Raw genomic sequence first — 5,938 nt, 5'->3', positions numbered from 1 at the left:
CTTTCTCCGTCGTTGTCGTCTTTCTCCGTCGTTGTCTGCTTCGTTGTCATCTTTCTCCGTCGTTGTCGTCTTTCTCCGTCGTTGTCTTTCTCCGTCGTTGTCTGCTTCGTTGTCGTCTTTCTCCGTCGTTGTCGTCTTTCTCCGTCGTTGTCTGCTTCGTTGTAGTCTTTCTCTGTCGTTGTCGTGTTTCTCCGTCGTTGTCTGCTTCGTTGTCGTCTATCTCCGTCGTTGTCTGCTTCTTTGTCATCTTTCTCAGTCGTTGTCGTCTTTCTCCGTCGTTGTCTGCTTCGTTGTCGTCTTTCTCCGTCGTTGTCGTCTTTCTCCGTCATTTTCTGCTTCGTTGTCGTCTTTCTCCGCCGTTGTTTGCTTTGTTGTCGTCTTTCTCCGTCGTTGTCGTCTTTCTCCGTCGTTGTCGTGTTTCTCCGACGTTGTCTGCTTCGTTGTCGTCTTTCTCCGTCGTTGTCTGCTTCGTTGTCGTCTTTCTCCGTCGTTGTCGTGTTTCTCCGTCGTTGTCGTCTTTCTCCGTCGTTGTCTGCTTCGTTGTCGTCTTTCTCCGTCGTCCGCTTCGTTGTCGTCTTTCTCCGTCGTTGTCGTCTTTCTCCGTCGTTGTCTGCCTCGTTGTCGTCTTTCTCCATCATTGTCGTCTTTCTCCTTCGTTATCTTCTTTCTCATTCGTTTTCATCTTTCTCCGTCGTTGTCGTCTTTCTCCATCGTTGTCTGCTTCGTTGTCGTCTTTCTCCGTCGTTGTCGTGTTTCTCCGTCGTTGTCTGCTTTGTGGTCGTATTTCTCCGTCGTTGTCGTCTTTCTCCGTCGTTGTCTGCTTCGTTGTCGTCTTTCTCCGTCGTTGTCGTCTTTCTCCGTCATTTTCTGCTTCGTTGTTGTCTTTCTCCGCCGTTGTTTGCTTTGTTGTCGTCTTTCTCCGTCGTTGTCGTCTTTCTCCGTCGTTGTCGTGTTTCTCCGTCGTTGTCTGCTTCGTTGTCGTCTTTCTCCGTCGTTGTCTGCTTCGTTGTCGTCTTTCTCCGTCGTTGTCGTGTTTCTCCGTCGTTGTCGTCTTTCTCCGTCGTTGTCTGCTTCGTTGTCTTCTTTCTCCGTCGTCCGCTTCGTTGTCGTCTTTCTCCGTCGTTGTCGTCTTTCTCCGTCGTTGTCTGCCTCGTTGTCGTCTTTCTCCATCATTGTCGTCTTTCTCCTTCGTTATCTTCTTTCTCATTCGTTTTCATCTTTCTCCGTCGTTGTCGTCTTTCTCCATCGTTGTCTGCTTCGTTGTCGTCTTTCTCCGTCGTTGTCGTGTTTCTCCGTCGTTGTCTGCTTTGTGGTCGTATTTCTCCGTCGTTGTCGTCTTTCTCCGTCGTTGTCTGCTTCATTGTCGTCTATCTCCGTCGCTGTCTGCTTCGTTTTCATCTTTCTCCGTCGTTGTCGTCTTTCTCCGTCGTTGTCTGCTTCGTTGACATCTTTCTCCGTCGTTGTGGTCTTTCTCCGTCGTTGTCTGCTTCGTTGTCGTCTTTCTCCGTCGTTGTCGTTTTTCTCCGTCGTTGTCGTCTTTCTCCGTCGTTGTCGTCTTTCTCTGTCGTTGTCTGATTCGTTGTCGTCTTTCTCCGTCGTTGTCATCTATCTCCGTCGTTTTCGTCTTTCTCCGTCGTTGTCTGATTCGTTGTCGTCTTTCTCCTTCGTTGTCGTCTTTCTCCGTCGTTGTCTGCTTCGTTGTCGTCTTTCTCCGTCGTTGTCGTCTTTCTCCATCGTTGTCTGCTTCGTTGTCATATTTCTCCGTCGTTGTCGTCTTTCTCCGTCGTTGGCGTCTTTCTCCGTCGTTGTCTGCTTCGTTGTCGTATTTCTCCATCGATGTCTGCTTCGTTGTCATCTTTCTCCGTCGTTGTTGTCTTTCTCCGTCGTTGTTTGCTTCATTGTCGTCTTTCTCCGTCGTTGTCGTCTTTCTCCCACGTTGTCGTCTTTCTCCCACGTTGTCGTCTTTCTCCGTCGTTGTCTGCTTCATCGTCGTCTTTCTCCGTCGTTGTCGTCTTTCTCCGTCGTTGTATGCTTCGTTGTCGTCTTTCTCCGTCTTTGTCGTCTTTCTCCGTCGTTGTCGTCTTTCTCCGTCGTTGTCGTCTTTCTCCGTCGTTGTCTGCTTCGTTGTCGTCTTTCTCCGTCGTTGTCGTCTTTCTCCGTCGTTGTCGTCTTTCTCCGTCGTTGTCTGCTTCGTTGTCGTCTTTCTCCGTCGTTGTCGTTTTTCTCCGTCGTTGTCTGCTTCGTTGTCGTCTTTCTCCGTCGTTGTCGTCTTTCTCCATCGTTGTCGTCTTTCTCCGTCGTTGTCTGCTTCGTTGTCGTCTTTCTCCGTCGTTGTCGTCTTTCTCCGTCATTTTCTGCTTCGTTGTTGTCTTTCTCCGCCGTTGTTTGCTTTGTTGTCGTCTTTCTCCGTCGTTGTCGTCTTTCTCCGTCGTTGTCGTGTTTCTCCGTCGTTGTCTGCTTCGTTGTCGTCTTTCTCCGTCGTTGTCTGCTTCGTTGTCGTCTTTCTCCGTCGTTGTCGTGTTTCTCCGTCGTTGTCGTCTTTCTCCGTCGTTGTCTGCTTCGTTGTCTTCTTTCTCCGTCGTCCGCTTCGTTGTCGTCTTTCTCCGTCGTTGTCGTCTTTCTCCGTCGTTGTCTGCCTCGTTGTCGTCTTTCTCCATCATTGTCGTCTTTCTCCTTCGTTATCTTCTTTCTCATTCGTTTTCATCTTTCTCCGTCGTTGTCGTCTTTCTCCATCGTTGTCTGCTTCGTTGTCGTCTTTCTCCGTCGTTGTCGTGTTTCTCCGTCGTTGTCTGCTTTGTGGTCGTATTTCTCCGTCGTTGTCGTCTTTCTCCGTCGTTGTCTGCTTCATTGTCGTCTATCTCCGTCGCTGTCTGCTTCGTTTTCATCTTTCTCCGTCGTTGTCGTCTTTCTCCGTCGTTGTCTGCTTCGTTGACATCTTTCTCCGTCGTTGTGGTCTTTCTCCGTCGTTGTCTGCTTCGTTGTCGTCTTTCTCCGTCGTTGTCGTTTTTCTCCGTCGTTGTCGTCTTTCTCCGTCGTTGTCGTCTTTCTCTGTCGTTGTCTGATTCGTTGTCGTCTTTCTCCATCGTTGTCATCTATCTCCGTCGTTTTCGTCTTTCTCCGTCGTTGTCTGATTCGTTGTCGTCTTTCTCCTTCGTTGTCGTCTTTCTCCGTCGTTGTCTGCTTCGTTGTCGTCTTTCTCCGTCGTTGTCGTCTTTCTCCATCGTTGTCTGCTTCGATGTCATATTTCTCCGTCGTTGTCGTCTTTCTCCGTCGTTGGCGTCTTTCTCCGTCGTTGTCTGCTTCGTTGTCGTATTTCTCCATCGATGTCTGCTTCGTTGTCATCTTTCTCCGTCGTTGTTGTCTTTCTCCGTCGTTGTCTGCTTCATTGTCGTCTTTCTCCGTCGTTGTCGTCTTTCTCCCACGTTGTCGTATTTCTCCCACGTTGTCGTCTTTCTCCGTCGTTGTCTGCTTCATCGTCGTCTTTCTCCGTCGTTGTCGTCTTTCTCCGTCGTTGTATGCTTCGTTGTCGTCTTTCTCCGTCTTTGTCGTCTTTCTCCGTCGTTGTCGTCTTTCTCCGTCGTTGTCGTCTTTCTCCGTCGTTGTCTGCTTCGTTGTCGTCTTTCTCCGTCGTTGTCGTCTTTCTCCGTCGTTGTCGTCTTTCTCCGTCGTTGTCTGCTTCGTTGTCGTCTTTCTCCGTCGTTGTCGTTTTTCTCCGTCGTTGTCTGCTTCGTTGTCGTCTTTCTCCGTCGTTGTCGTCTTTCTCCATCGTTGTCGTCTTTCTCCGTCATTTTCTGCTTCGTTGTCGTCTTTCTCCGTCGTTGTCTGCTTCGTTGTCGTCTTTCTCCGTCATTGTCGTCTTTCTCCGTCATTGTCTGCTTCATTGTCGTCTATCTCCATCGTTGTCTGCTCTGTTGTCATCTTTCTCCGTCATTGTCGTCTTTCTCCGTCGTTGTCTGCTTCGTTGACGTCTTTCTCCGTCGTTGTCGTCTTTCTCCGTCGTTTTCTAATTTTTTATCGTCTTTCTCCTTCGTTGTCGTCTTTCTCCGTTGTTGTCGTCTTTCTCCGTCGTTGTCTGCTTCGTTGTCGTCTTTCTCCGTCGTTGTCGGCTTTCTCCGTCGTTGTCTGCTTCGTTGTCGTCTTTCTCCGTCGTTGTCGTCTTTCTCCGTCGTTGTCGTGTTTCTCCGTCGTTCTCTGCTTCGTGGTCGTCTTTCTCCGTCGTTGTCTGCTTCGTTGTCGTCTATCTCCGTCGTTGTCGTCTTTCTCGGTCTTTGTCTGCTTCGTTGTCGTCTTTCTCCGTCGTTGTCGTCTTTCTCCGTCGTTGTCGTCTTTCTCCGTCGTTGTCTGATTTCTCCGTCGTTGTCGTCTTTCTCCGTCGTTGTCTGCTTCGTTGTCGTCTTTCTCCGTCGTTGTCGTCTTTCTCCGTCGTTGTCGTCTTTCTCCGTCGTTGTCTGCTTCGTTGTCGTCTTTCTCCGTCGTTGTCGTCTTTCTCCGTCATTTTCTGCTTCGTTGTCGTCTTTCTCTGCCGTTGTTTGCTTTGTTGTCGTCTTTCTCCGTCGTTGTCGTCTTTCTCCGTTGTTGTCGTGTTTCTCCGACGTTGTCTGCTTCGTTGTCGTCTTTCTCCGTCGTTGTCTGCTTCGTTGTCGTATTTCTCCGTCGTTGTCCTGTTTCTCCGTCGTTGTCGTCTTTCTCCGTCGTTGTCTGCTTCGTTGTCGTCTTTCTCCGTCGTCCGCTTCGTTGTCGTCTTTCTCCGTCGTTGTCGTCTTTCTCCGTCGTTGTCGTCTTTCTCCGTCGTTGTCTGCCTCGTTGTCGTCTTTCTCCATCATTGTCGTCTTTCTCCTTCGTTATCTTCTTTCTCATTCGTTTTCATCTTTCTCCGTCGTTGTCGTCTTTCTCCATCGTTGTCTGCTTCGTTGTCGTCTTTCTCCGTCGTTGTCGTGTTTCTCCGTCGTTGTCTGCTTTGTGGTCATATTTCTCCGTCGTTGTCGTCTTTCTCCGTCGTTGTCTGCTTCATTGTCGTCTTTCTCCGTCGTTGTCGTCTTTCTCCGTCATTTTCTGCTTCGTTGTTGTCTTTCTCCGCCGTTGTTTGCTTTGTTGTCGTCTTTCTCCGTCGTTGTCGTCTTTCTCCGTCGTTGTCGTGTTTCTCCGTCGTTGTCTGCTTCGTTGTCGTCTTTCTCCGTTGTTGTCTGCTTCGTTGTCGTCTTTCTCCGTCGTTGTCGTGTTTCTCCGTCGTTGTCGTCTTTCTCCGTCGTTGTCTGCTTCGTTGTCTTCTTTCTCCGTCGTCCGCTTCGTTGTCGTCTTTCTCCGTCGTTGTCGTCTTTCTCCGTCGTTGTCTGCCTCGTTGTCGTCTTTCTCCATCATTGTCGTCTTTCTCTTCGTTATCTTCTTTCTCATTCGTTTTCATCTTTCTCCGTCGTTGTCGTCTTTCTCCATCGTTGTCTGCTTCGTTGTCGTCTTTCTCCGTCGTTGTCGTGTTTCTCCGTCGTTTTCTGCTTTGTGGTCGTATTTCTCCGTCGTTGTCGTCTTTCTCCGTCGTTGTCTGCTTCATTGTCGTCTATCTCCGTCGCTGTCTGCTTCGTTTTCATCTTTCTCCGTCGTTGTCGTCTTTCTCCGTCGTTGTCTGCTTCGTTGACATCTTTCTCCGTCGTTGTGGTCTTTCTCCGTCGTTGTCTGCTTCGTTGTCGTCTTTCTCCGTCGTTGTCGTTTTTCTCCGTCGTTGTCGTCTTTCTCCGTCGTTGTCGTCTTTCTCTGTCGTTGTCTGATTCGTTGTCGTCTTTCTCCGTCGTTGTCATCTATCTCCGTCGTTTTCGTCTTTCTCCGTCGTTGTCTGCTTCGTTGTCGTCTTTCTCCGTTGTTGTCGTCTTTCTCTGTCGTTGTCGTCTTTCTCCATCGTTGTCTGCTTCGTTGTCATATTTCTCCGTCGTTGTCGTCTTTCTCCGTC

This window comes from Gallinula chloropus, assembly GCF_964237585.1.
Source record: "Gallinula chloropus genome assembly, contig: HAP1_SCAFFOLD_37, whole genome shotgun sequence".
NCBI lineage: Eukaryota > Metazoa > Chordata > Aves > Gruiformes > Rallidae > Gallinula > Gallinula chloropus.
Note: the sequence above shows the minus strand (reverse complement) of the source record.